Source organism: Suncus etruscus, chromosome 3 (assembly GCF_024139225.1).
Source record: "Suncus etruscus isolate mSunEtr1 chromosome 3, mSunEtr1.pri.cur, whole genome shotgun sequence".
NCBI classification, from domain to species: Eukaryota; Metazoa; Chordata; class Mammalia; order Eulipotyphla; family Soricidae; genus Suncus; species Suncus etruscus.
In genome coordinates this window covers 96,423,656-96,451,591 of record NC_064850.1, presented here as the reverse complement: position 1 = coordinate 96,451,591, position 27,936 = coordinate 96,423,656, and the positions used below count along the sequence as shown (strand labels likewise).

Below are 27,936 nucleotides of genomic sequence, written 5' to 3'. Positions count from 1 at the left end.
CTGATTAAAACAGCAAGTGGGGGTTAGAGAGAAAGAACATTCTGGTACACAGATACAAATCTGGATTTTATTTACTGTTAAAAAGTGTTCATCAGGGAGCAACAAAACCTGGTTCAGGTGTTCTCTTTGTCTTTCTGCTGAAGTGCAGATAAAGGTTTGCCAAAAGACAAGCCAGTCAGAAAGTGAGAGAATGATGATAGTTAGGACTAGGCTAGAGACAGGGAAGACAGAGACAGGCAAATATTTCTATTATTTGGAGGTAATAGTAAATTATCTCAGCAATGAATATGCCAATAATTGTCTTAAGTATTGTGCAGACTCAGGTTAATCATCATAATACTTACATTCAAATTTCACAGGCATTGTGATGGAGACTGGAAATAGAAGTTAAGGAAGTGTCTCCAGAACAGAAGATTATAAAAAAAAAAAAATACAGAGCCCAGAATCCAGCGTCTGCAATGTGGTAGAGTCCCTTCTTTTACCCACTCTAGCTGCTATTGTCAACAACATTCACTGATAGTTTAGAAATGGGCAATTGAAAAGAAAAATGCCAAAACTGAATTTATAAGTGAGTAAAGAATCTGGCTGAACATTGATACTATTGCTAGATCAAAGATCAAGAGAGGAGTTGGGTAGTGTGGAGGGATGACAGTATGGGGAAGAGTCAGAATTTTCACCAGGGCAAAAGGAAGATTTACATTTAAGCCATGGAAATAAGGAGACATTCATTCAGGTGAGAAATTAAAGCTTAGGATATTTATTTAGGAACCATCAGTTCATGGATGGTAATTGTTATAGACTATTTTTGTCTTCCCAGGTTAATGTGCTGAAACTTAAAACCCAACGTGTTGGAATTAGAAATGAGTCATTCAGGAGGTGATTATATCATGAGGGTGGCTCTATCATAACTGGAATAAATGTCCTTATAAAGAAAATCCCCAGGACAAAATATACAAATAAAATCATGCTGATGATGATCTTTTAAATTCATAATTAGATATGACCATTATTTCTAAAATAAAAAACTAGAAAAATTAAAATGATTAGAACCAACATTGTGAACATTCGTCTAACATATATGAAAACAGCTATTAACCCCAAAACAAAACTGTTAGTGCAGAGAGAATATGAAAAGAAGAGGAACCCTAATTGGGGATGTGCACTGGTACAATCATTATGCAGTATGAAGATTCTTTCCTTTGTTTGGAGGCTACATCTGGCAGTGCTCAGAGCTTATTTCTGGCTGTATATTTAGAGAGCCCTCCTGGTAGTGCTCAGGGGTTCTTATGGGGTGCTAGGGATAGAACCCGGATTGGGAGTGTGCAGGCAAGCTTCCTATTCACTGTACTATTGCTTCCATTCCTTAATATTTTTAAAGAAATCAAAAATAAGATCAGAGTTATAATGCTGGGATTAAGGCACTTATAACCCAATGACTCTGATTCAAATCCCTGGCACCATATGTGCTACCCCAAGTACTACCAGGAGTCATTCCTGCACACAGGGAAGAATAGCCTCTGAGCACTGCCAGGTATGGCTTAACACCCACCACTAAAAGGTGATATTAAAGATAAAAATTTATATGATCCATTTATCCTACTTTGGTATTTCCTGAAATACATATTTTGTATATATGCAAAAATACTAGTTCAAAGAGATAATAAATACCCATGTTAAGTGGAGCATTATTATGATACTTCAAAACTAGAAAAAAAGCCTGTGTCCACCAACTGGCAGTGATAAGAAAGATCTGTTAAAAATATATCTGTATATATAATATATGCAAGTAAATACTATTCAGCTATATAAAATCAAAATCTTAGCATTTAAAACAACATGGATGGATCTATTATTCTTTGCAAAATAAATCATAAAACAAAAGGCAAATATCAATGTTCTCATTCATGTGGTATATTGAGAATATAGGTGAATTACATAAATAAAAATAAACTTTCTGACTAGAAGATTACTTAGTGTGTTCAAAAGGGAGAGTAGGTAAACTGGATTTTTAAAAGGGGGACAAATATCTGGGAAGAACAAAATTGGACTTCAATATTTTTTTATTTATTTTGTGGTGCCAGGGATGGACCTAAGAGACTCACAGATGCAAGGCAAGGGCTTTACTACTGAATTACAGCCCTGATCAGAATATCTGGGCTTACATGCAATTTAGAAATCCCTTCCTCACACCTATATTCATTGCAGCACTATTTATAATAGCCAGACTCTGGAAACAACCAAGATGCCCTTGAACAGATGAATGGCTAAAAAATACTGTTGTACATATACATAATGGAATACAGATACTCCTCGCTTAACGACCAAAGACTTGGTCATGAAGCAAATTGGTCGTTAAGTGAGGAACTGCATGTACTGTATATAGTAGTACAGTATATGCATAGTACTTGACAATACAATATTCTGAATAAGTAAAAAAATAACAAGAATGATCAAACTGAAAAGTTCCACTTGTTTTAATTTGCATAGGTTGTGTAATTTACACACAGTACTGCAATGTATTACAGAACATAAAGTTAGTAAAGTAGGTACGGTGAAGAGATGGTCCTAAGTATGAGCAGTCGCAAAACAGGTAGGTTGTTAAGCAAGTAGTATCTGTATTATGCAGCTGTCAGGAGAGATGAAGTCATGATACTTTCCTATACATGGATGTACATGGAATCTATTATGCTGAGTGAAATAAGCCAGAGGGAGAGAGATAGACACAAAATAGTCTCACTCATTTATGGGTTTTAAGAAAAATTAAGGACCTTATTGTATTAATCCCAAGAGGCAATAGAGATGAAGGCCAGAAGGATGGGCTCACAATATGAAGCTCACCACAAGAGTAGTGGTGCAGTTAAGGAAATAACTACATTAACAACTATCATGACAATATTAATAAGAAAGAGAAGTAGAATGCCCATCTCAATACAGGCAGGAGTTGTAGGAGGAGGGAGATGGGGGCATTGGTGGTTGGAATGTTGCACTGGTGAAGGGGCGGTGTTCTTTTAGTGAATGAAATCCAACTATAGTCACGTTAGTAATCAACGTGTTTAAATAAAGATATTATTTAGAAAAAAATAGCTGGCCTTTTATCATTGCTGATAATCAAAATATCTAAATTGAGGTATCATAGCTTATAATAGTATATTATGCTTAAAAGCTACTGCATCACACCTATCAACTCTATACCTATCTCCCTTCTTAAAATACTAGTTATATTCTCTATAATGAACACCAGAATTTATGTAATGTGGTAAAACCATTTTACTCCAATTAAAAGTGGGGGTTTGTTTTGCAGTTTGATTGATTGGGTTTGTTTTTTTTTTGGTTTTGGGGAGTTTTTTTGTTGTTGTTTTTTTGGGGGGGAATTTTGGGTCACACCCGGCAGTGCTCAGGGGTTACTCCTGGCTCTACACTCAGAAATCGCTCCTGGCAGACTCAGAGGACCATATGGGATCCCGAAATACGAACCACTGTCCTTCTGCATGTAAGGCAAATGCCCTACCTCCATGCTATCTCTCTGACCCTGATTGATTGGTGTTTGAGTCACACCCAGTGATGCTCTGGGGTTTCTCCTGGCTCTGTGCTCAGAAATCAATCCTGGCAAGCTCGGGGGACCATATGGGATACTAGGAATGGAACTCATCCGTCCAGGGTTGGCCGCATGCAAGGCAAACGGCAAACACCCCACTGCTGTGCTATCTCTCCAGGCCCTTAAAAATGTTTAATATTGATTAAGAAATCTAAGGGGATTCCTGCTTTCCATGTGTGAAAAATAGTAAGGAGCTTCCTTCCTCTCTATGAAAAAGCTTTGTTCTCTTTTGAACCCTTCTCTGTCTCTCTCTCTCTGTCTCTCTGTCTCTCTGTCTCTGTCTCTCTCTCTCTCTCTCTCTTTCTCTCTCTCTCTCTCACACACACACACACACACACACATCTCCTCACACTTATCTAAATTCCTTTCAGTAAACACAAACTTTTAAGAAAGAAAACTCAGCATGTTATGGTTGGATGTACCAGACCCTTTGTCTTAGAATTGTCATCCAGAACTGGGGGGGAATGGGAGAGTTTCTTTATGGGTCCACAGCAATTTCAGTGGACTGAGACTCTTACTGAAATCAAAAAATCTTAGAAACAATCTGGGGCAATGACTAGGTGGCAAATAGATCCAGGGCCAGAGTGATAGCACAGTGCAGAGGGCATTTACCTTGCACACAGCAGCCGGATTCTCAACAACCCATATGGTCCCCGAGCCTGCCAGGAGCAATTTCTGAGCTCAGAGCCAGGAGTAACCCTGAGCACTGCCGGATGTGGCCCAAAAACAAACAAAAAAAAGGAAAGGAAGATTCAGTTCCAATATCTCTACTTCAATTAGAGAAAGATCTCCTGTGAAGACTTTTCTAAAGCATGCTCAGAGGGAGGTCAGCAGAGAATATGGTGTTGCATAATGAACGTCAAGGGATGAATTGTTTCAAAAAAGCAGGAATGGTGGATTAAGGCCACCAAGAGACTGATGAACTATTTAAGTCTGGCATCCCATGAGTTTCAAGCCAGAAATGCTTCGAGATAATCTCCTACCTGAGCTCTCCCCTCTTACTTGTCTTATTTGCTTGTCTGATGCTTGCTCTGAGAGGTAGAGTAAGATAATAGATATGACAGCAACTAGTTTCTGAGAGGAACTCCCATTCCTCTGGAAGACCCTAATTCAAATTTAAAGTCCTCTTTCTAGCTGGAGGTCCTAGAAACACTCATTATATAATTAGTGAAAAAAAGTCATTATATAATTAGTGACATTTCTTTCCTTTTTGGTGGAAAATATATGAAATCTGTAAATTGTAACTCCTGCCAGTTATATTAACATAGATTGCTCCAGTTCATCCAAAAAGATAAACTACATTATTGCAAAATCAGAGCCAATACTGCTTGTCAAAGCCCTGTAGGAAATCTACCTCTATTCCAAAGTCAGGATACTTATTCTTTTAATATTTCTGTTAAAAAAAATGCATCTGTCTAAAAACATTATGAAGTAACAACCATTATTTCTGCTCCAGGAAGGGGAGACACCCAAAAGCTCCTTAAATGTTATGACTAAATTTCATGCACAGATCATGGTCATGAGCTGTGGACAGTCATTTATGTACATCTTCAAGAGTAAATAAATAGGAGCTGAGGCACAGCAGTAAGGCCAACACAGGACAGACCCCAGTTCAAATCCAACATCCCATTTCTTCCTCTGAGCCTGCCAAGAGCAACTTCGGAGCATAGAGCCAGGAGTAACCCCTGAGCGTCATTGGGTGTGACCCAAAAACCACAACAACAAAAAAAGTTAAATAAATCATTGTCTAGAATTTCTCAGACTCTTAATCAGAAATTCATTACATATGCAGAGGGCTAAAATTATTGTAAATAACACTAAATATTATCTTTTTGGTTTAGTTGAGTGTGCAAATCCTTCACGGAGGCTCTTTGCGTTTCCTTCTTGGTGTTTATAATTTTTTCCAGTGAGGCCTAGTCTAGAGAATTTATATTGTGACTCTCTAAATATAACCCCCAGTATCAGTCGGGGATATCTGCCATGGCCATTAAACATGGCATCTTTTGACAAGTAGTCTTCAGCCTATCCAACCCTGGTTAACTGTAACTAAATTATTACTAGTAAAAAGTTTCTCTTATGGGCTAGCTAAAACAGGGGGTGAATTTGAAGGGAGAACAGAAGAAAGGTGTTTTGTAAGACCTTTCAACATGAGATATGCAGAGTGACTCCAGAATTCACCTGAATAGCTGCAATCCCAGGGAACTGAGTCTCCAACTTCCATGGGAACCTGTTCAAGTTTATATTTTAGCTGAGCATAAAAAGAACTTGCATTGGGTAAAATGGAATTTGTGCATCATGTCACCAAAGCTAAATAGCATAATCAAAAAAATTCCTAGAGCTGATGGTTAAAACTATTTCAATAAGTCAAAACAAAACAAAACAAAAGTGACAACCTATGAGATAAAGGGCAAATCTGATAGTACATTGCTAACACCGTTAACTCTTTACAAATTAGTAAGAAAGATAAACATTTCTATATTCTTATATAAAAGAACTAACAAAAGAAAAGGTAATTTGGGGCTGGAGAGATAGCATGGAGGTAGGGCATTTGCCCTTTCATGCAGAAGGTCGGTGGTTCGAATCCCAGCTTCCCATATGGTCCCTTGAGCCTGCCAAGAGCAATTCCTGAGCATAGAGCCAGGAGTTATCCCTGAGCGCTGCCGGGTGGGACCCCAAAACAAAAAAAGAAAAAAGAAAGAAAAACAAAAGAAAAGGTAATTCATAAGTGATAAAATAACTGGAAAATAAATTTAGGACTTTTTAAAATGAAATGTCATATTTTAGCTGCCAAATAAATGGAACCTGACAACATGGAGAATGTTCTTTTAACCTAAAATGAAGAAATAGTCTTCTCATTTCTACACAGAATGTAAATTGGTACAACCTTTTGGAGGGAAATTCAATTGTAAAGTTTAATTCACATGTCCCTTAAAATAGCAATTCCCTTTCTATAAATTTATCCTAAAGAAATAAATGATAAATATGCATGCCTATGTGTGTTCTTCACAGGTCTTAGAAATAAAGTACATTATTCAAAAGGGGTGAGAGAGAGTACAGCGGTTGAGGCACATGCAGAGATGCCTGGCAGCACATGGTCTACTGAGCATCACTGAGTATGACCCTGGAGGTCTCTCAAGCACTGCCAGTGTTGGGTAACCTTAGTGGGGTGGCACCTCTGACCCTCATATGGAATGGCAGACTGTTAGCCAAGTATCACTGTGAGTGGATGCCGGGTCTGGCTCTGCTTGGGAGGCCATGCTCCCACACCTAAAACAAAACAGAATAATAGCAGAAACAATGGAGAATTGTTTAAATTTATTACAGCTAATCATGCAAGTAATTTTTATATGTGTTTACCATAAGTATTCAGTGAATACCATAAGTATCAATGGATTCGGCAAATTAAAAACAGTTTACACATCATAGTTATTATTTCAAATAAACAGACTTTATTTTTTGGAGCAGTTTAAATTACAGAAGAAAATGAACAGAAAATACAGATTGATCCCAAATATCAGTTCCCCCCCCCCTTGTAGTTTCTCCTTTATTAACAATTAACAACTAACATCTTGTTAAATCTGTTATCCATGAGAGTTTAAAGTTTACATTAGAAGTCACTCTTGGTTACACATTCTGTGTTTTTATAAATGTCTAACATGTGTCCACAAACATAGTGTCATTCAGAAAGTTTTACTGTCCTAAAAATTCTATTGTTCCTTCATCCCCTTGAACTCCTGATCACCACCAGACTTTTTACTGTCTCCATAATGTTGCCTTCTCCACAAAGTCATACAGTTGAAATTATTCAGTATTTCTCCTCTTCAAATTGATTTTTCACTTAACAATAAGCATTTTAGTTTCTTCTGTGTGTTTTCATAGCTTTAAAGGTATTTATCCTTTTACCTACTGAAGAACATCTCTCATGCTCTGACAATAATGAATTACAAACAACTATGTGTAGATTCCAGTATGACTTTAGATTCCAACTCACTTATATAAAGAAGGACAGTTGCCAAATTTATGGTGATTACCTTTTTGTGGAGAGGGGGAAGATTTGGGCCACACCCTGCAGTGCTCAGGGATTACTCCTGATTTTGAATGCAGGGATGGCTTCTGGAAGTTCTCAAGAGACCAAATGAAGTATTGAGGGTCACATAGGGATTGGATACACCTGACCTCTCTGTCCAAAGTAAATTTACTTTTGTAAGAATTTTCAGATTGCCATTCAATTTCCAGTTTCAGTTTGGATCTTCATCAGAATTAGAAGCGTTTATGATGCTCTAGATCAGGGGTCTCAAACTCGCGGCCCCAAGTCGTTTGCGGCCCTCCATACAACATTTTGTGGCGCAAGGTCGGCCTTCAAATATCGCAGTATTCGCGATTATTCGCTTATCAAATAATCGCAATAAAAATCGCATTAGTAAGAAAAAAATCGCATTAAACATTCGCATACCCCAAGCAGTTCCGTTCGGGGTATGCAAATGTTTAATGCGATTTTTTGCGATTTTTTTTCTTACTAATGCGATTTTATATTGCAAATATTCGTTAAGCGAAATCTCTTATGCTGCCCTGTCTCACCCCGACTTTACCTCCTGCGGCCCCCAGGTAAATTGAGTTTGAGACCCCTGCTCTAGATCCTCATTAGCATTTAATGTTTTCAGCATTTTGAATATTTTAGCATGCTACTAATGGACTCATTATTGAAAAATATTTTTATTAGGATTGCATTAAATGTAAAGATTCACATTATCTTATTGACTCCATTTGCAATTCTCCAGCTATCTGATGCTGAACATCAATTTTTGTCTACATATCTTCTTTGTGACGTTTTCTTTCCAGCTTTGACCAATTTTAATTGGACTATTTGTTTTCTCACTGCTTAGTTTTAAAAGTTCTTTATATATTTTGGATACCAATTGTCAGATAGATGTTTTAGTAAAGATTGTCTTCCAGTAAGTGGTTTAGCTTTCCTTTCTTTTTGTTTATTATGTTTTAGATTTGGGAGGAGTACCCCAATGGTAATCAGGGATTATCCCTCCTCAATGTTCAGGAATTGCTCTTGGTGACTCCCACAAGCAAAGCTCAGAATCTTTGAATATTCTCCTTAGTCCTGACCTTTCCATTCTTTTAACAGTGCAAGTTTGATTAATTCAAAATTATTCATTTTTCTTTATATGTTGTGGTTTAAAAGTGATACATCTAGGGCAGAAGAGATAACAGCAGTAGGGCATTTGCCTTGCACCCAGCCGATCCAGGATGGGCGGTGGTTCAAATCCTGGCATCAGTCTCCAGTGCCTACCAGGAGCAATTTCTGAGCACAGAGCCAGAAGAACCCCTAAGCACAGATGGGTGTGACATACAACCACACCCAAATCTAGAAAGTCTTCTCCAAACTAAAAACCACTGGAATTTTTTCCTTTTAGGAACTTTACAGCTCTGTATTTTACATGTGAGTCTATAATCGATTTTAAGTTAACTTTTTTGGAAATGCATATTATCTGTATCTAAATGTTTTGCTTTGGGCCACGCCCTATGATGTTAGCCATAGGTTTTTGTGGGTATCATTTAAATGAGGACATCCCTCGTTTCCTAAGAGTATTTCTTAGGCATGAGTATTATATTTTGTCATATGTCTTTTAGGCATTTACTCGTGTGTGTACGAGTTTTCTTCTTTAGCCTATGGGTGTCATTATTACACTGGTGATTTTTGAAATGTTGACTCGTCCTTACATTCTGAGATGAATCCTACTTGGTGTGTTATAAAACTCTTTTATACTTGTGGATTGAATTTGTTAATATTTTGTTAAGGATTTTTATATCATGTTTATGAGAAATATTAGTCTATAGATTTCCTGACTTGTCTCCTCCCTTTGGTTCTTTATAAGGTTTGTAGCTGAGACTGAGACAGAAAATATTCTTGTTGATTTGTTTTCTAGAGAGGTTGTAGGTAATTGGGATAACTACTTATTTGGCAGAATTCACTGGACCTTTCTGATTTAAAAAATCATCAACCATGGTCATTAATATGTTAATAAATATAAATCTATTCAAATAATATATTTCCTCTGTGAATGTACATGGATTTCTTTCAAGAAATTGGTTGATTTCATCTAGACTCACAAATATGTGGGCATAGAGTTGTTCACATATTACTATGATCATTTTTACTGTCCCTGAGATTAGTACTAATTGCCCTATTTTATTTCTTATAATAGAAATTTATATCTTCTCTTTTTATTGCAAGCTCATAAATCGTATCAATCTTTTTCAAAGAACTAGCTCTTATTCTCTTGATTTTCTCTAGTTTATCATACTTCAGTCTTATTCATTTCTGCTCTGATAATTATTTCTTTTTCTTATTTTAAATTTTATTTGATCTCTTTCAGTTTCAAAGACAGAAGCTTTCTTTATTGGCTTACATAATATATTCTAGTCAAATATATGCAATCAATATTATACATTTCTTCCAACTGTTACTTTTGACACATTTCAAAAAATTTTAGAAATGGTGTTGTAATTCTAATTTTGTTAATTTTTCTAAAATGCAAATTTTTTAAATTGAACTCAGGGATACACATGCAGGGCAAGTGCTATAAAATTAAACTAGACCAGCCTCTGGGGTGTAGAAGCACTCTTGTTTCTTTAAATGAATCAATTTCTGATCCATGATTCATTCTCTGAAAATTTTCTTTTAATGCAGTCTGTTCAATGGCAACAACCTCTCTCTTGCCTGTAAATGTCCCTATCTGCCCTTTACTTTTGAAGGAATGAATATTTTATTGGAAGCAGAATTCTATTTGGTTCTTTATTTTTATAACATCACCACTTTAAATATTTTATGCAATTCTCTTCTTATTTGCACAGATTTGACTAAAAGGTGAAATCATTCATTCATTCATTCATTCATTTTTGGTTTTTGGTTCTTGGGTCACACCTGGCAGCACTCAGGGGTTACTCCTGTCTCTACTCTCAGAAATTGCTCCTGACAGGCTCAGGGGACCATGCCGGGATTCGAACCACCAACCTTCTGCATGCAAGACAAATACCTTACCTCCATGCTCTCTCTCTGGCCCCATGAAATAATTCTTATTCTTGTTTTTTTCTATAAGGTTTTGTTTCCCTCTAACTTCTTTCAATATTCCTTTCTCTTTAATTTTCTGTTGTTTAGAGTAGGGTTATTGTTTGTTCTTTTTAGTTTCTAAGTATTTCAATCATAATTTTTGAGTAAATCTATTGCTTCAGATATTTCTTCCATTATTTTCTTTTCTTCTTCTTCAGGTAATCCACTATGTCTTTTACACCTTTTTATACCTTTTACACATGCCTTTGGTTTTGCTTATTTATTTGATTGGCTGGTTAGTTTGGCCACATTTTTGGTCACATTTTTTTATTCTTTTTTTTTTTAATTCACCCAAATTTTCATTTATTGGTCAGAGAAGCAATAAAATATATTTTTAGATGTATAATGCTTAAAATTTGTATTATTCACTTTATTATTTTTAGTAATTTTTATTGAGACCAATGTGAATTACAAGTCTTTCACAGTTATATTTAAGGTACATAGTGACAGTGTATTAGGGCAATTCCCACCACCAGTATTGACCTCCCTCCGCCCTGTTCCCAGCATGCTTCCCCTGTCTTTAACCTTAGCCCCTGGACTACTAGTGTAACAAGTCCCTTTTGTGTATAGCTTGTTGTAGTTTGGGTCTCTCGATTCTATTGTCATTGACTTTGGGTTGGGTATTTATGGCTGATCTTTTTTTATTTCTACTCAATGCTCATGAGACTGCTTGCCCCTGGTACCATTCACTTCCCCACCCCCTCAATTTATGAAGCAGAACAAGCTGATTGTGTTCTATGGTTCTGTTGAAAAAAGAAAAAAAAAAGTGGGGATGAGCCCCTGTGTAGAAGCTAAAACATATGGAATGTTTCACAAATTTGCGAGTTATCCTTGTGCAAGAGCCATGCTCATCTTCTCTGTATAGTTCCAATTTTAGTAAATGTGCTGCCAAAGCAAGAACCATCTTGTGATTCTTATAGGCTACTCCTGACTGGGTACTCAGAAAACTTTATGGTCCTGAAAATAGAACCTAGGGCTTCTACACAGAAAACATGTACTCCACCCCTTTGCACCATCTCCCTAGTCTTCCATATTTTCATTTGCTTCTTTTCTAGAGTTTTTTTCTGCTAACATGATCATCTGTCATTTCATGTTTTCCACTTTTTCCAATAGAACTGTCAGCATATTAATCATGATATTTTCTTTTTTTCTGCTTTTTTTCGTTTGTTTGTTTTTGGGTCACACCCGGCAGTGCTCAGGGAATAGTCCTGACTCTATGCTCAGAAATCGCCCCTTGCAGGCACAGGAGACCATATGGGATGCCAGGATTCTAACCACCGACCATCTGCATGCAAGGCAAATGCCTTACCTCCATGCTATCTCTCCGGCCCCAATCATAATATTTTCAATCCCTTGTTTGATAATCCTAAAATCTCTATGATACTTGAATCTAGTTATGATGCTTTCTTTGTGTTTTTAAACTGTGGTTTGTTGTTTATTTCCTTTTTGTCTTTTAGAAAGCCTTATAATTACATTACATATTACATACATATAATTACATTACAGCATTCATGTTGTAATGAATAAAATCAATCTAATATTGTGGCAGTCAGCTTTTACTGTACAAGGTCTGTTCTCTGTTTTACCTCTTCAGCTATGGGCATGACAATTTGCCCTGACTTATATAAAAGAATCTAAGAAGGATTGTTGATTTTTAATCTGTCCATTATAGTCATATATTAAAGTCATAACTTTCGACTTCTTAACATGCCATACTTGATACCAAAACTCTCTTTAAATTATCATTTAAATGCACATATACACATGCTTATATATGTAAACAATTATATGTACAAGTATTTGGGTTGTTGGGCCACATCTGGCAGTGCTCAGGGATTACTCCTAGATCTGTGCTCAGAAATTACTCCTGGCAGGCTCAAAGAACCATATGGGATGCTGGGGATTGAACCCAAGTCGGCCACATGCAAGGCAAAAGCCCTACTCACCATGCTATCACTCTAGCCCCCTAAGTTTGCAAGTATCTTTAAAAAACAAACTGATCATTAACAACAATATTAATATTATTAATGCTCACTGACCAATTACTTTGTGACAGAAATTGCTTTAAGTTCTTCACAATAATTGATAATTAATTATAAACTTAATGTATGCTACATGTTAGGCATTATGTTTATATTTAAGTACCATAATATTGTATAATATATAAGCTTTATGTGGCAATTAAAGCAGGATGATTAATCACATGATTGTTAGGTAATCACATATTTTATTTACTTTTTAAAACAATGATAGGTTGTTGTAATTATCATTCAAAGATGTTATAAATGAAGAGACAGAGACATAAAGAAGTCAAGTTAAGGAAGTATTTGAACCCAACCAACCTATCCTTAACATTTACACGTGTAATACAACAGTAACTGTGGCTACCCAGTAGGATTAGTGGTAAGAGTCATCTCTTAATACATGTCTTTAATATGTAACTTTTTCACAAAGAGCATATATCATATGCATAATAAAACAAATAAGTAAATATATTGTTTCTAAACAAAGCAATAATGTAAAGCAGAGGAGAAAGACATAGAAATCATTTCAAAGTCACTTAAATTGCTCTTGTTTCATCTGATGATCTGCTTATTTCTTTAAAAATAAAAGGTATCTTTAAATGTGGTCCAAGTTTATTCCCTATGCTGGGGGCACCATCATCTCAACCTGAGATGTGTAATTCCTTATGGGATTCTCTGAGTTCTCTCCCTTCTGGAGAAGACCACTTTCTCTTGAGTGCATCTCTCTCCTTATTTTTGCTAAATAAAAGTAATTTACTTATAGAATAAATTAATAAAAATAATAAAGAACAGTGGTCCATATTATATATAACAGAAGACCAACCATTTTTCACAACCATGTTAACAAAAACACCTTTGACATCATGACCAGCATACATATGTATGTCTGCATAACTTGAATTAAACAAAGTAACCTTTCTCAAAAATTGGTCACTATCCACTACAGTGGTCTCACCCCCATTAGCCCCATTTCAAAGACTCAGAAAATTGTATCAAAGAAATCACTGATTTGTATGATCAATGATAAAACTATTCTCTTCCCTGACTTTTTTAGAAAACTGGTGCCATAAGTTTAAAGATTTATGCTACTACACACTTTTTTTACTTCAAAACTAATCTATCACTGAGTTTGTACATCTACTTCTCAAAAGGTCAATGTTTAAAATTATAAATATAGCTTGTCATATAAGCAGCAGGCAACCATTGTAAGGCTCATAAACTCCCAGGATCTGAACATTTAAGGAATCCCAGAGAACCCACTCTCCAAGCAGGCACAATATGAAGATATGCCTTAAGACTTCACAGGACATAGTTAGCAGGTACTGGTCCTACCTAAGAATAAGAGCTCCTATTTAGCCTTTAGGCCATAGTAGATATCGTCCAAATATCTGCAGCCCCAATTCTAGACACCCAAACTCTCAAGGACAATAATGGAAAAGCCTCTCATTACATGAAAGTTATCTATTCCAGCCTCTGTTTCTTGCAAGGAATATCCAATTATTTCAACTGCTCTCTTGTCAACAAATAACATATCAAGTACTATACTTGATCCTGAAAACACAAAGATAGTCAACGTTATTCAGGAACTTTCAAACTGGAAAGAAATGTAACAGTAGATGATCACATGATGGAGCTGTGGTCTACAATTGCAAACCAGGGCAGTCAGCTAACAACTGGCAATATTTGCTGCTCAAAGTAAAAGGAATAAGCTAGGTGCTCATGCTCTGTGTCACAGAGAAAGCCTGTCCTCTGAGGCAGCAGCATTTTTCTGAGTCCAAAGTTTACAACTACCAAGGGTTAGTTTTACTAAGGATATTAAAGATTAAAATAGAAAAGGGGCCTGAAAATTATTAAGTGCTATGTATTGCCCTTAAAATAATCTTCTTGCTAATGATAGGTACATTGACGGTACCTTGGTGTCATCCTTCTCACATTCACACTCTTGTGCAATATTCATCTTTTGACTACAAAGTGCACATTAGCTTGTTTCTAATGAAAACAATATGCCAAAAGTGATGAAATTCTATTTTTGTGTATTGTTAATGTTATGCTTGAGAATGCATAAAAATTAGATCCTGCTGGCATTACCAAGATATTTGGTTACATGTTATTCTAGATCTTTCTGAGGTGTTTTTAGATGACAGGAAAGTTTGAGCCAGTAAATTCTAAATTATCTTTGAGACTGAAGGTATACCTCATTCCATCAATTGAAGGCTTTAAGACAGGGGTCTCAAACTCGCGGCCCGCGGGCCGTTTGCAGCTCTCCGTACAACATTTTGTGGCCCGCGGCCGGCCTTCAAATAGCATAGCGCAGTATTCGCGATTATTCGCTTACCGAATAATCGCAATAGAAATCGCATTAGTAAGAAAAAAATCGCATTAAACATTCGCATACCCCGAGCAGTTCCGTTCGGGGTAAGCAAATGTTTAATGCTATTTTTTTTTTGCGATTTTTTTCTTACTAATGCGATTTTATATTGCGAATATTCGGTAAGCGAAATCCCTTATGCGGCCCTGCCTCACCCCGACTTTGCCTCCTGCGGCCCCCAGGTAAATTGAGTTTGAGACCCCTGCTTTAAGAGATGAGAAGAGGGAGTTCTTTCAGACTCAAAAGATACCCTTATGATTTTAAATTACAGTGTCAGTTCTTCCTTGGGTCTCTGGTCTGATGAGTCAACCTACAAGAAGGTGGATGATTTGGGGAGCTCCATATCATTTAAGCCAATTTCATAAAAATATTTATTTCCAGATATGTACACACATACACTATTGGTTCTGGTCCTCTAAAGAACCATTACTGGGGCCGGCAAGGTGGCGCTAGAGGTAAGGTGTCTGCCTTGCCAGCGCTAGCCTAGGATGGACCGTGGTTCGATCCCCCCGCGCCCCATATGGTCCCCCAAGCCAGGAGCGACTTCTGAGTGCATAGCCACCCTGAGCGTCACCGGGTGTGGCCCAAAAAACCAAAAGAAAAAAAAAAACCATAACTAAGCTGATGACTAATGTAGTTACAATAAATGAGTCTGTGATTTATGTAGTTATAATAAAGATAATGCCTTCCATTTTACTAGCATACTTCTTACACTGCCTTTCTGTTTGTGTGCCTACACTTGGGCAAAGCACTGAAGAGCTAACCAGTAAAAAAAGTGAAACTTTCAGTCTAAGAATGCATGAGAAAATAGATCCATTAACAATCATGTGAGTGAACTGAGAAAAACGGTTCTTAACCAGTTAACTGAGAGGTGATTGAAACCCTATTCCATAGTCTGTAAGAAATCCTAAAACATAATGGCAGCCAGGATGTCCCCAGAGACCCAACTACATAAATTGAAATCAATGTTATTTTAAGTCAATAAATATGGGGGCAATTTTTTATGCATAAAAAAGTAACTAATACAATAGTTGAAAGTATAATTGTTAATAGTAGCAGTTGCAGCAATAGTACTATTAGTAGCAGCAATAACAGCAATACTAATATTAGTAGCAGTAGCAGTAACAATAGTAGTAGTAGCAGTAGCATAAAAATATGAGTTACCAAAACCACTACTATTAGCTTTGGGGATAGGAATTTTAAATATGTGAAGATCCAAATAAATCAATGTTAAATCATTCTGCAGCTTTTTGTCCTGCCTTGATTCTGCAAAGCTGGGCAACTTAACCAAATAAGGCCTTGCTAAAGAAGAAAGCGGAGAATTAAGGCCATTCCTTGTTTTCTCCTGGAATCCTGATTCTACCCTAATTATCCAGATATGTGGGCAGCAGTAAGGAAACGAACACCTAATCACTTCTGGAGAAATTGTTATTAACTGCTAATGTCCTTCAACATAAATTTAACTATAAACTATCCCACTGATATCATTAATCAGAAAATGACTGTTAAGTGTTTCTATCAAGTAAATATATTGCTATAATAAAATATGTAACGATCATTTTTGTTTCTCAGCTATAAAGATCCAACTTGCAACTGCCAACTTGAGTTGACATTTTTCACCATTTCCTGAATGTCTCAGTGAGAGATGGTGGGGTTTTGTGGGTTGTTTGTTTGGTTGGTTGGTTGGTTGGGTTGTTTTTTGTTTTATGTTTTGTATTTTTGGCTTTTGGAGCCACACCTGGTGACACTCAGTGGTTACTCCTGGCTTGGGGGACCATATGGGATGCCGGGGGGATCAAAACGCGATTCATGCTAGGTCAGCCGCATGCAAGGCAAATGCCCTACCACTGTGCCACCTCTCTGGCCCTGAGAGATCATGTTTATTCAATCCTTCCACTGACTCTCATCTAAAAAGTTGCATTTAGTATCTTCATGGTTTTAATTGTTATTTTAAGAGAAGATTTTGCTTCTCTTAAATATATTTCCACACTTTTTGTTCAATCACAATTTACTTCCACTTACAAATCCACTATTCATAAGCTTGAATACTCTGAGAATGTTCCACAGACATACAATCACCTAAATTTTGATAAAGGAACAAGAAATCCTAAATGGAGCAAAGAAAGCCTCTTCAACAAGTGGCTTTGGCATAACTGGCTAGCCACTTGCAAAAAAATTGAACTTAGACCCCCCCCCCATTTAGTCTCATGTACAAAGGTAAAATCCAAATGGATTAAAGACCTCGATATCAGACCCGAAATCATAAGATATATGAACAACAGTAGGCAAAACACTCCAGGACATTGAGACTACAGGCATCTTTAAGGAGGAAACTGCACTCTCCAAGCAAGTGAAAGCAGAGATTAACAGATGGAAATATATTAAGCTGAGAAGCTTCTGCTCCTCAAAGGAAATAGTGCCCAGGATACAAGAGCCACCCACTGGGTGGGAGAAACTATTCACCCAACACTCATCAGATAAGGGGCTAATTTCCAAAATATACAAGGCACTGACAGAAATTTACAAGAAAAAAACATCTAATCCCATCAAAAAATGGGGAGAAAAAATGGACAGACACTTTGACAAAGAAGAAATACAAATGGCCAAAAGACACATGAAAAAATGCTCCACATCACTAATCATCAGAAATATGCAAATCAAAACAACTATGAGGTAGCACCTCACACCACAGAGATTGGCACACATCACAAAGAATGAGAATAAACAGTGTTGGCAGGGATGTGGAGAGAAAGGAACTCTTATCCACTGCTGGTGGGAATGCCGTCTAGTTCAACCTTTATGGAAAGCGATATGGAGATTCCTCCAAAAACTGGAAATCGAGCTCCCATACGATCCAACTATACCGCTCCTAGGAATATACCCTAGGAACACAAAAATACAATACAAAAAACCCTTCCTTACACCTATATTCATTGCAGCGCTATTTACCATAGCAAGACTCTGGAAACAACCAAGATGCCCTTCAACAGACGAATGGCTAAAGAAACTGTGGTACATATGGAATATGTACAATGGAATATTATGCAGCTGTCAGGAGAGATGAAGTCATGAAATTTTCCTATACATGGATGTATATGGAATCTATTATGCTGAGTGAAATAAGTCAGAGAAAGAGAGAAAAATGCAGAATGGTCTCACTCATCTGTGGGTTTTAAGAAAAATGAAAGACATTCTTGCAATAATAATTTTCAGACACAAAAGAGAGAAGGGCTGGAAGTTACAGCTCACCTCATGAAGCTCACCAGAAACAGGGATGAGTTTTGTTAGAGAAATAACTATATTTTGAACTATCCTAATAATGAGAATGTATGAAAGAAATAGAAAGCCTGTCTAGAGTACAGGCAGGGGTTGGGTGGGGAGCAGGGAGACTTGGGACATTGGTGATGGGAAGGTTGCACGATGATGGGTGGTGTTCTTTACATGACTGAAACCCAAACAACACAATATTGTATGTAATCAAGTTGTTTAAATAAAAAATATATTTAAAAAAAAGAAAAAAAGATTAAGGCAATAGTAAGACCTGAAGAAAGCTTGATGTGACCCAAACAACTCTCCACTCTTCCACCAACTCCACCAATAAAAAGAAATCAGATCAGACAGATCCATTAATATTTTGTATATCATGTATAAGAAGCTAAATAAAGCATAGGCTTTAAACCATGCTAAAAAAACAAATCCACTATTCATGTATTTTCTACCCTATAATTTATTTTTAAAAACATGCTACATATATAGAACTTATATTGACAGGAAGGAAGCTATATGATTTGTAACATCATAACAAGAAAACCATTGTAATACAGCATTGTCTTAATAGAAAACTACTGAAGCTGAAGTGGCATATTCTGCCATTATGCCTTTTTAGATCACTTACTTCAAGGCAATGACCACATATAATAATCTTATCTTGACCAGCTCATCTATGTAAGTATTTTCAGGGCTAGGATATGCATCATACCTGGGTCCCCTGAGCAATACTGAGTGTACCAGGGCTCGAGGATATGATGCTGCTAAATTTTCAGTCCTGTTGTCCAAGAATCATCCCTATTTATGATACTGAACTTAGGAGTGATTAGGCAGTAAGCAGTAAGCTCCTGTAAATGAGTTCAATTCCCTTATAAAAGTAAGCAAAATTTAACCAAGGTCACAGTTGCTAAGCAGTGGCAACTTCCAATGCCAAGCACAAACAGCAGCTGAATCCAGAGCTCAGCACTTTCACCTCACAGTATCTCTAACAATTAAACAAGATGGTCAAAATAGGGGTCGGCGAGGTGGCGCTAGAGGTAAGGTGTCTGCCTTGCAAGCGCTAGCCAAGGAAAAATAGCAACCTCCGTTCGATCTCCCGTTGTCCCATATGGTCCTCTCAAGCCAGGGCAATTTCTGAGCGCTTAGCCAGGAGTAACCCCTGAGCATCAAACGGGTGTGGCCCGAAAAACAAAACAAAAAAAGATGGTCAAAATAAGTAGCTTAGCAGGGTGTCTAACTTCTAAGACCTAATAAGGATTTATTTATCAACAATGATAACTGTTAATAAGGATACTGAAAAACATTATAATTACTGTGGGAGACGGAGCATCCCACATATCAAAGGAACTCTGAATGAATTTTCCACTGCCTGATTCAAGCCATAAAAGTTTGCTTAGCCCCGAGCCAACTGAAAACTCTGCAAATAAATTTAGCCCAGCACACAGAATCTGGCTTAACCAGATTCCTTAACCTTTCCATGGAACCTGTTTTTGTAACTGCTCTCAAGCACGTAGTTATAGATAGGTTTTTGTAAAGTTTAAATTATGATCCTTATTGCTTGCACAAAAGAAAGATTTAAATGGAAAATAGGCTAAACAAAAATTGTATTTGCGTAAATATCTATTAGCTATTTGTTTAAGGATTTGCTTCCCCTCCCCCCATCCTGCCAGGTTCCTCTTTATCCTTCCCGCCATCAAAATGTGTTTATGCTCCCATTGGTTAAAATTGTTGTACTTGTACAAATCTGATTGGTTTATATTTCAATCCTATGTTACTATTCCTCCCACAGAAGCAGGGCATAAAAACCCTGCTTCTCCCTTCAATAAATCCTCTTGACTGGAACACACCTTGAGCGTTCTACTAACTTCTGCAGCTTAATTTTTTAGGTGTTCACAAAAGAGCTTAACACTCGCGAATTATTTGTAGCTGCTTTCTGCCTTCTGTCCCGGTTGAGAGAAAGCTGCTGGCCGGAATTCTCTCCCAGTAAAGGGCAGGAGCAGAGGCAGTTACAAATTACTATTAGTCCTAAAATCTTCAACTAGAAAAAGGTTACTTAGAGGTGAGTCCAAACAAAAAGAGCAAAAGCAGATTACTTGGACTTCGTCGAAACTAAAACCTTTTCATTTTTATTTTGGGGCTACGCTTAGTAGTGTCCAGGTCTTGCTCTTGGGTCTGATTCAGGAATCACTCCTGGTAGGGATTGGGGGAGTACATGGGGTTGGCTACATATGAAGCAAGCATCCATCTTCTGAGTACTATCACTCAGGCCTCAACATTAAAAAAAAAAATTGCATGTCAAAGGACATTATCAAGAAAGTGAAAAAATACTTCAAGAGAAGGTTAACTCACTTACAAATAACATATGGGAAAAGCTAGTATCCAGAAAATTAAAAGATCTACAACTCAACAATAAAAATGAACCCGATTTAAAAGCCAAGGCTTGAATGAATGTTTCTAAGACAAAAGTGTTTTAGAGAAATTGAAATCATCATATACATCTTATAAAAATGCAAAATGAGACAGCTATCATATAAAATAAATAGAAAAACTAAACAAGATGTTAGGACATGAACAATTCTACATATATAGACACACATACACATATATGTGTATGTATATATATATATACCAAAGAGAATTGAAAAATATGTCTACACATAAGACTAGTACATAAAAATTCATGGCAGCTTTTTTTTTTTTTTTTAGTTTTGGTTTTTGGGTCATACCCGGCAGCGCTCAGGGATTACTCCTGGCTCTGTGCTTAGAAATCGCTGCTGGCAGACATGGGGAACCATAAGGGATGCTGGGATTTGAACCACCGTCTGTCCTAGATGGCTGCGTTATGGCAGCATTTTTAATACTAGCCAAAGTAGTAGTAATCCAAATGACTGTAATGTACTGAATAGGTAAAAAAAATATCCACACAATGAAATATAATTCAATCATAAAATGTAATTAAATACTAATATATTATAACAAGGAGGAACCTTCAAGGAATCTTGAAAAAAATTATCCTAAGGGTCTTCATCAGCTTCAAACTTTGTAACAGAATTCCATCAGCTTAGTGGTTGAAATATTTATTTCTCATAGTTAGGTGTTTGAATGGTTCTGGAGTAAACTGAAGTAAAATTCTGAATTATACATTTTAGAAGGGATGAAGTGATGTTATATGACTTATATCTCAATAAAGTTTTCACCCAAAGTGTCTACTCTGAAGTTCATCCTGATTATACTTGCCATTAAAAAAAAAGAGTCTGCCTCTCTATCTAAATGGAACCCACCAGACATATACCCTTAGATGCCCTCTCTTCAACTTCAATACCATCCCCATGTTCATACCATCTTTAATCAGTGGATAAAGCTGTTAAAGTCCTGAGCATTCTTAAACACCTTGCCACTTCTGCACTTGAAGTCAATCCTTTCTTTCAGGGAACCACACTCCACCCTCCATCAAAGGTACAGTACTTGGCTTCCATTGGACCATCCTCTTACTAGATAAACACAATCAGAGTTCTCCCTCTTACCTAAAGAAAATTAACTTGCAATATAAGAAAATCCAGTAAGGTATCCTGTTCCCCTGAGCTACCTTCATTCTGTAAAGGACACCCAACTCCACTTTTTTTCTTCCCAATATCCTTAACCACAACAACAGAGCTGTTGCCCTCTCCTCCACCAGAATGGCTCACACAGTAACAGTCAGCCTGTGCTCTACTTTCATACTTCATTTTTCTTTAGCTTAGTTTACCTTTGACCCTGTTGATCATCAATTTTCTGATATTTTCTTCCTTCCCCTCCCATCTTGGCTTTGACAAGAATTAATATAAAATAGGCACTTATTAAACACATGTTTAATAAGAAAAGCACTGATTTCCATCCATTCATCTTAAGGATGCTAATAATATCGGTACAGGATACTCTGCTCCAAAAGTCCAAAGTCAGTAGACTAATCACACACAGCTCCAACGTCAGTAGACTAATCACACTGAGGCATGGAGTGGATAACTCCACTAGGCATGGACCTCTAGATGGCTTCAAATTCAATGTTCTTTCTACCACACTACTACTCTTGCCTGTTCTTGGTCCTATTCATCTGACAGTTTTATAATATCTTTCAATTGGCATTTGCCTTGCATGTGGAAGGACAGTGGTTCGAATCCCGGCATCCCATATGGTCCTCTGTGCCTGCTGGGGCAATTTCTGAGTGTAGAGCCAGGAGTAACCCCTGAGCGCTGCCAGGTGTGACCCCCCCCAAAATATATCTTTCCATTATTTTGCCAACAAATTCTGCTCACAACTAACAAATTCTTTCCCCTCCTAATGGCACAGTCTTTTACTTTTTTGTTTTATTTTGTTTGGAGTACATACTCATTGATTCTCGGGATTAATCTTGACTCTGTGTTTAGGGGAATGACTCCTGGTGAAGCTTGGGGGACAAGATAGGCTTCTAGAGATCAAACATGAGTCGGATGCAAGGCAAGTACCATATTACCTGAACTATATCTCCAGTCCCATAGCATAGTTCTTTCAAAACAGGTATCTAATTATGATTCCCATTGAGAACCCTACTAGAGAGTTCAATCAGACCTTCAGAATAACAGGAAAGGGTACAGAAAGATAGTACAGTGGGTAAGGCACTTGTCTTGTGCAAGGCCAACCCAGATTTGATCCCTGGATTTTCATGTGTTCTCCTGAGGCTACCAGGAATGAATTCTGAGTGCAGACCCAAGAATAAATCATGAGCAACATGGAAGGGGGTAGCCCAAAATAAACACAAACAAAAAATATAGGAACCTTGTTATTTACATTATTCCAGAACAAAAAAGAAAAGTTTCAAAATTCCAAAACATCAGTACAATATTCATTCCTCAACCAGTTATACAGTAAAATTCAAACATCTTAGCATGACTTTCCTCATCCTACATGATTATGTCAATGTCCCTTCTTTTAAAAAGTTTTTTAATGGGTTTCAAAATTGGGTTTAGGATGGGGTCATTCTTAATAATGACAATTCTGTTAATTGTCACTGTACATACCTAATGGCACTGTGGGCCAATCTCATGAGCACAGATGTAATAGGCTTATGCTCTCCCACTCTACTACCATACCTTTCTCATACTTGGGCAGCTTCATTTCCAAATGGAAATGCCTTTCTCTCCTTCCTTCCAAAACTTTCACCTTGTTGCAAGCAATAATATGACTAAAAACTGCACCTTCCTCCAACTCCACACTATTATTTATTCTCTTTACTGCTCACTGTGACTCTTTCCCTTTTGGTCAAAAGTTCTGTACAGTCTCCAAAGTTAATATTAAAGATCAGGTTTTCTATACAAGAAACTCTGACCTTGATGCACCACTGTCCAGATATTCATTCTTTTTTTAAAAATAATTTTTATTGTGATCAACGTTAATTACAAGTCTTTCACAGTAATATTTAAGGTACATAGTGACATTGAATCAGGGGTATTCTCACCACCAGTGTAGTCCTCCCTCTAACCCTGTTCCCAGCATCCCCTTCCTTTGCCCCCCAGACTGGTCCCCTCTATGCATAGCTTGAAGATCGGGTATTGATTCTGTTGTCTTTGACTTTGGGTTTGGTGTTTAAGTCTGATTTTTTAATATCTTTATTTAAACACCTTGATTACAAACATGATTGTAGTCGAGTTTCAGTTATATAAAGAACACTCACCTTCACCAGTGCAACATTCCCATCACTTATGCCCTAAATCTCCCTCTTCTCCACCCCACCCCACCCCTGCCTGTATTTGAGACAGGCTTTCTACTTCCCTCATTATTTAACATTGTTATGGTAGTTGTCAGTGTAGTTATTTCTCTAACTGCACTCTTTGTGGTGAGCTTCAGATAGTCATTCTTGATTCAACAAAATCATATCAAACACATGTATGTTTCAGACACAGGATATTCATAAATTAAAAGAGACATTCTCCAGTTAAGAAATTTATAATCTAGAGGCCAGAGTCATAGTACAGTAGTATGAAGGGTGTTTGCCCTGCCTGAGGTCAACCAGGTCTGATCCCTGGTATCCCTTATGGTTGTTCCCCATGTCTGCCAGGAGTTACCACTAAGCACTTAGCTAGGAGTAACCCCTGAGCAGTATGAGGTATACTCCTCAAAATAGAAATTTATAACTTACAGTCAGAGAGATAAGGATTTAAGGTCCTTACCTAGCACACAGTTAATGCAATTAAATCTATACAACTATATATAGCAGGAGTCTCAAACTCGCGATTCGCAGGCCGTTTGCGGCCCTTATGTACAATATTTTGTGGCCAGCAGCTGGCCTTCAAATATCACAGTATTCGTGATTATTTGCTTACCGAATAATCGCAATAAAAATCACATTAGTAAGAAAAAAATCGCATTAAACATTCACATATCCCGAGCAGTTCCGTTCGGGGTATGCAAATGTTTAATGCGATTTTTTGTGATTTTTTTTCTTACTGATGCGATTTTTTATTGCAAATATTCGGTAAGTAAAATCTCTTATGCTGCCCTGCCTCACCCTGACTTTGCCTCCTGTGGCCCCCAGGTAAATTGAGTTTGAGACCCTTGGTATATAGTCCCCTGAACACCTCTAGGAGTAAACCCTTGAACACAGTCAGGAGTAAGCCCTGAACACCATCCAGACCTCACCCCACATCAAAGAATTGTATAATTTAGGAGAGTAAAAACAAGAAATAAGAACAGTTATAATAAAAAAGAACACTTATGATATATGTAGACTATATACTGGGTACTGTTTTAAGTACTTGATATCAGCTAACAATCTAAGATAGAAACTTTGATATGTTAGACAAATAATTACAGATACTCCTTGCTTAACGACTTACCTGTTTAACAACCACTCGCACTTACGACCATCTCTTCATCGTTATTTTATTTTATTTTATTTTATTTTAAATATCCTTTTCCATCTTGTACACTCTACAGTAGAGTACTGTGGGTTTTGGTGCTTTAATGTACCTATTTTACTAACTTTATGTTCTGTACCACATTGCAGTACTGTGTGTAAATTACACAACCTATGCAAATTAAAACAAGTGGAAGTTTTCCGTTTGATCTCTCTTGTTATTTTACTTATTCAGAATACTGTATTGTCAAGTACTGTGCATATACTGTACTACTGTATACAGTACATGCAGTTCCTCACTTAACGACCAATTCGCTTAATGGCCAAGTCTTTGAAACAGAACTTGGTCATTAAGCGAGGAGTATCTGTAATGAAATCAAGACATAGAGATGTTCAGCAACTTTTCTGTAGATAATGCAGCAGGATAATAGTGGATTTGAAATAATTGGTCTAGTTTTGAAACCTGTATTCTAAATCTCTGAGCAGCATGTCAGTAGCTAGCGATAGTAGCTACTTGCGGTAGCAGCACATTAGTAGCTACTAACAGTAGTAGCAGCATGTTAGTAGCTAATAAAGCAGATATGATAGAAAGGGTGATGGGGCAAAGTCAGTGTCACTGTAGGATGTGCTCTCCCTTACAGCTTCCATATCCCACATGTGACTACTGACTATTAAAAATGTGGCCAATTCAAACAAATTCTGTTATAAGAATAAATAATACATAGCATATTTCAAAGACAGTAAAATGTAAATGGCTGTAATAACCTGTAAAATAGCTGTTATAAAAAAAGATAAGAAACAGCAAATAAAAAAAAAAGAAACAGCAAATGTGGGTGAGAATATAGGAAAAGGAAAATGTATGCACTTTGGTGTATATAAGTCCACCTATTGTTGAAAACATCATGGAGATTACTAAAAAAGTTAAACAATAAAACTACCACATGAATCAGTAATTCTATTTGTGATTATTATCCTAAAGTAATAAAAATATTCATTCAAAAAATCTGCATCCAAGTTTACTGTCAATTATTTAAAATAACACTTTATTAACAATATTACATTATTTAATGCAATTATGCACCCCCAAAAAGTCAAGATATGGTTGTAAACTAAATATCTATCAATGGATGAATGACTAAGGAAAATATAGGTAATACATATATATATATATATATATATATATCACATAAACACAATGTAATATTCACAGACAAAAGAATACTTGCAATCTGTGACAACAATGGTAAAACCTGAAAACATTATGCTGAAACATATGTCATACAGATAAAAAAATACTACATAATAAGATTACATGTGAAATCTAAATAATAAAAAACAAAAAGTGATCACAGATTAAAAGGACAGATTGTTGGATACCAAAGTTTATAAAGATTAGCAGATCAAAATATACAAATGTCCAATTATAAAATAGATAGTCATGGAATATAATCTATAGTATGGTAGCTATAGCCAAGTAATAGTACATTGTACACTTAAAAGTTGCTAAGAAAGTCAGTCTTAAAGTTTCTCAGCAAAGAAATTATATGTGTGGGGTGATAGATAATTAGATTACTCTTATCATCATTTCACAGCGTATACAAATAAGATCATTATGTTGTCAACCTGAATGTTATAGGTCAATTATAATTCAATAAGAGTAATTTTTAACTTTAAGATGTTGATTTTAAAAAGTTGAAGAAAACTCAAATAGAAATACAGTCATGTTTATCTATCAAAATAACTAATTTGGCTAAAATGTTCAGATGACTTAAAGTAACATATAGGTTTAATGCTACTAAAATGCCAATAGATTCTTTGTAACAATAGCAAAAATACTAAATTTGTACAATACACAAATAACCAAATCAATCCTGAGGGGAGAGAGATAACAAGGATTGAAACAGCACAACTTCTGATTTTAAACTTTTCTTTTTTGTTTTGTTTTGATTTTGTTTTTGGGTCACACCCGGCAGCACTCAGGGGCCACTCCTGGCTCTACACTCAGAAATTGCTCCTGGCAGTCTCCCGGGACTATATGGGATGCCGGAATTCAAACCACCATCCCTCTGCATGCAAGGCAAATGCTCTACCTCCATGCTATCTCTCCAGCCCCGATTTTAAACATTTCTACCTATATTACAATTGTTATCTATTATAATCAAAGCAGTATAGTATTGACATAAAAGTATACAAAAGAGACCAGGGCGATAATACAGCGAGTAGGTTGTTTTTCTCACATGTGCCCAACCCAGGTTCAATCCTAGACATCCCATGTAGTTCCCAAGCCTGCCAGGAGTAATTCCTGAGCACAGAGCCAGGAATAACCCCCGAGTGCCACCGTGTGTGGCAAAAAAGAAAGAAAGAAAGAAAGAAAGAAAGAAAGAAAGAAAGAAAGAAAGAAAGAAAGAAAGAAAGAAAGAAAGAAAGAAAGAAAGAAAGAAAGAAAGAAAGAAAGAAAGAAAGAAAGAAAGAAAGAAAGAAAGAAAGAAAGAAAGAAAGAAAGAAAAGAAAAGAAAAGAAAAGAAAAGAAAAGAAAAGAAAAGAAAAGAAAAGAAAAGAAAAGAAAAGAAAAGAAAAGAAAAGAAAAAGCATACATACATATAGTTTAGGGTAACAAGAGTCTAGAAATAACCCCCCTCAGGCAAAGCCAACTAATATTTCATGAAGAACTAAAGAATATTATATATAAACAGA

General features: G+C 36.6%; 1 protein-coding gene and 1 non-coding gene across 2 annotated transcripts in view; both read right to left on the bottom strand.

Moving 5' to 3' along the window:
- Nucleotides 1-27,936, bottom strand: part of DPYSL2 (dihydropyrimidinase like 2) — a 143,564-nt gene that overhangs the window by 95,574 nt on the left and 20,054 nt on the right. The gene's annotated exons all lie outside the window — the stretch shown is intronic.
- LOC126004691 (U6 spliceosomal RNA) lies at nucleotides 11,510-11,612 on the bottom strand. Its single transcript, XR_007493955.1, has one exon. It is a non-coding gene; the product is annotated as a U6 spliceosomal RNA (small nuclear RNA).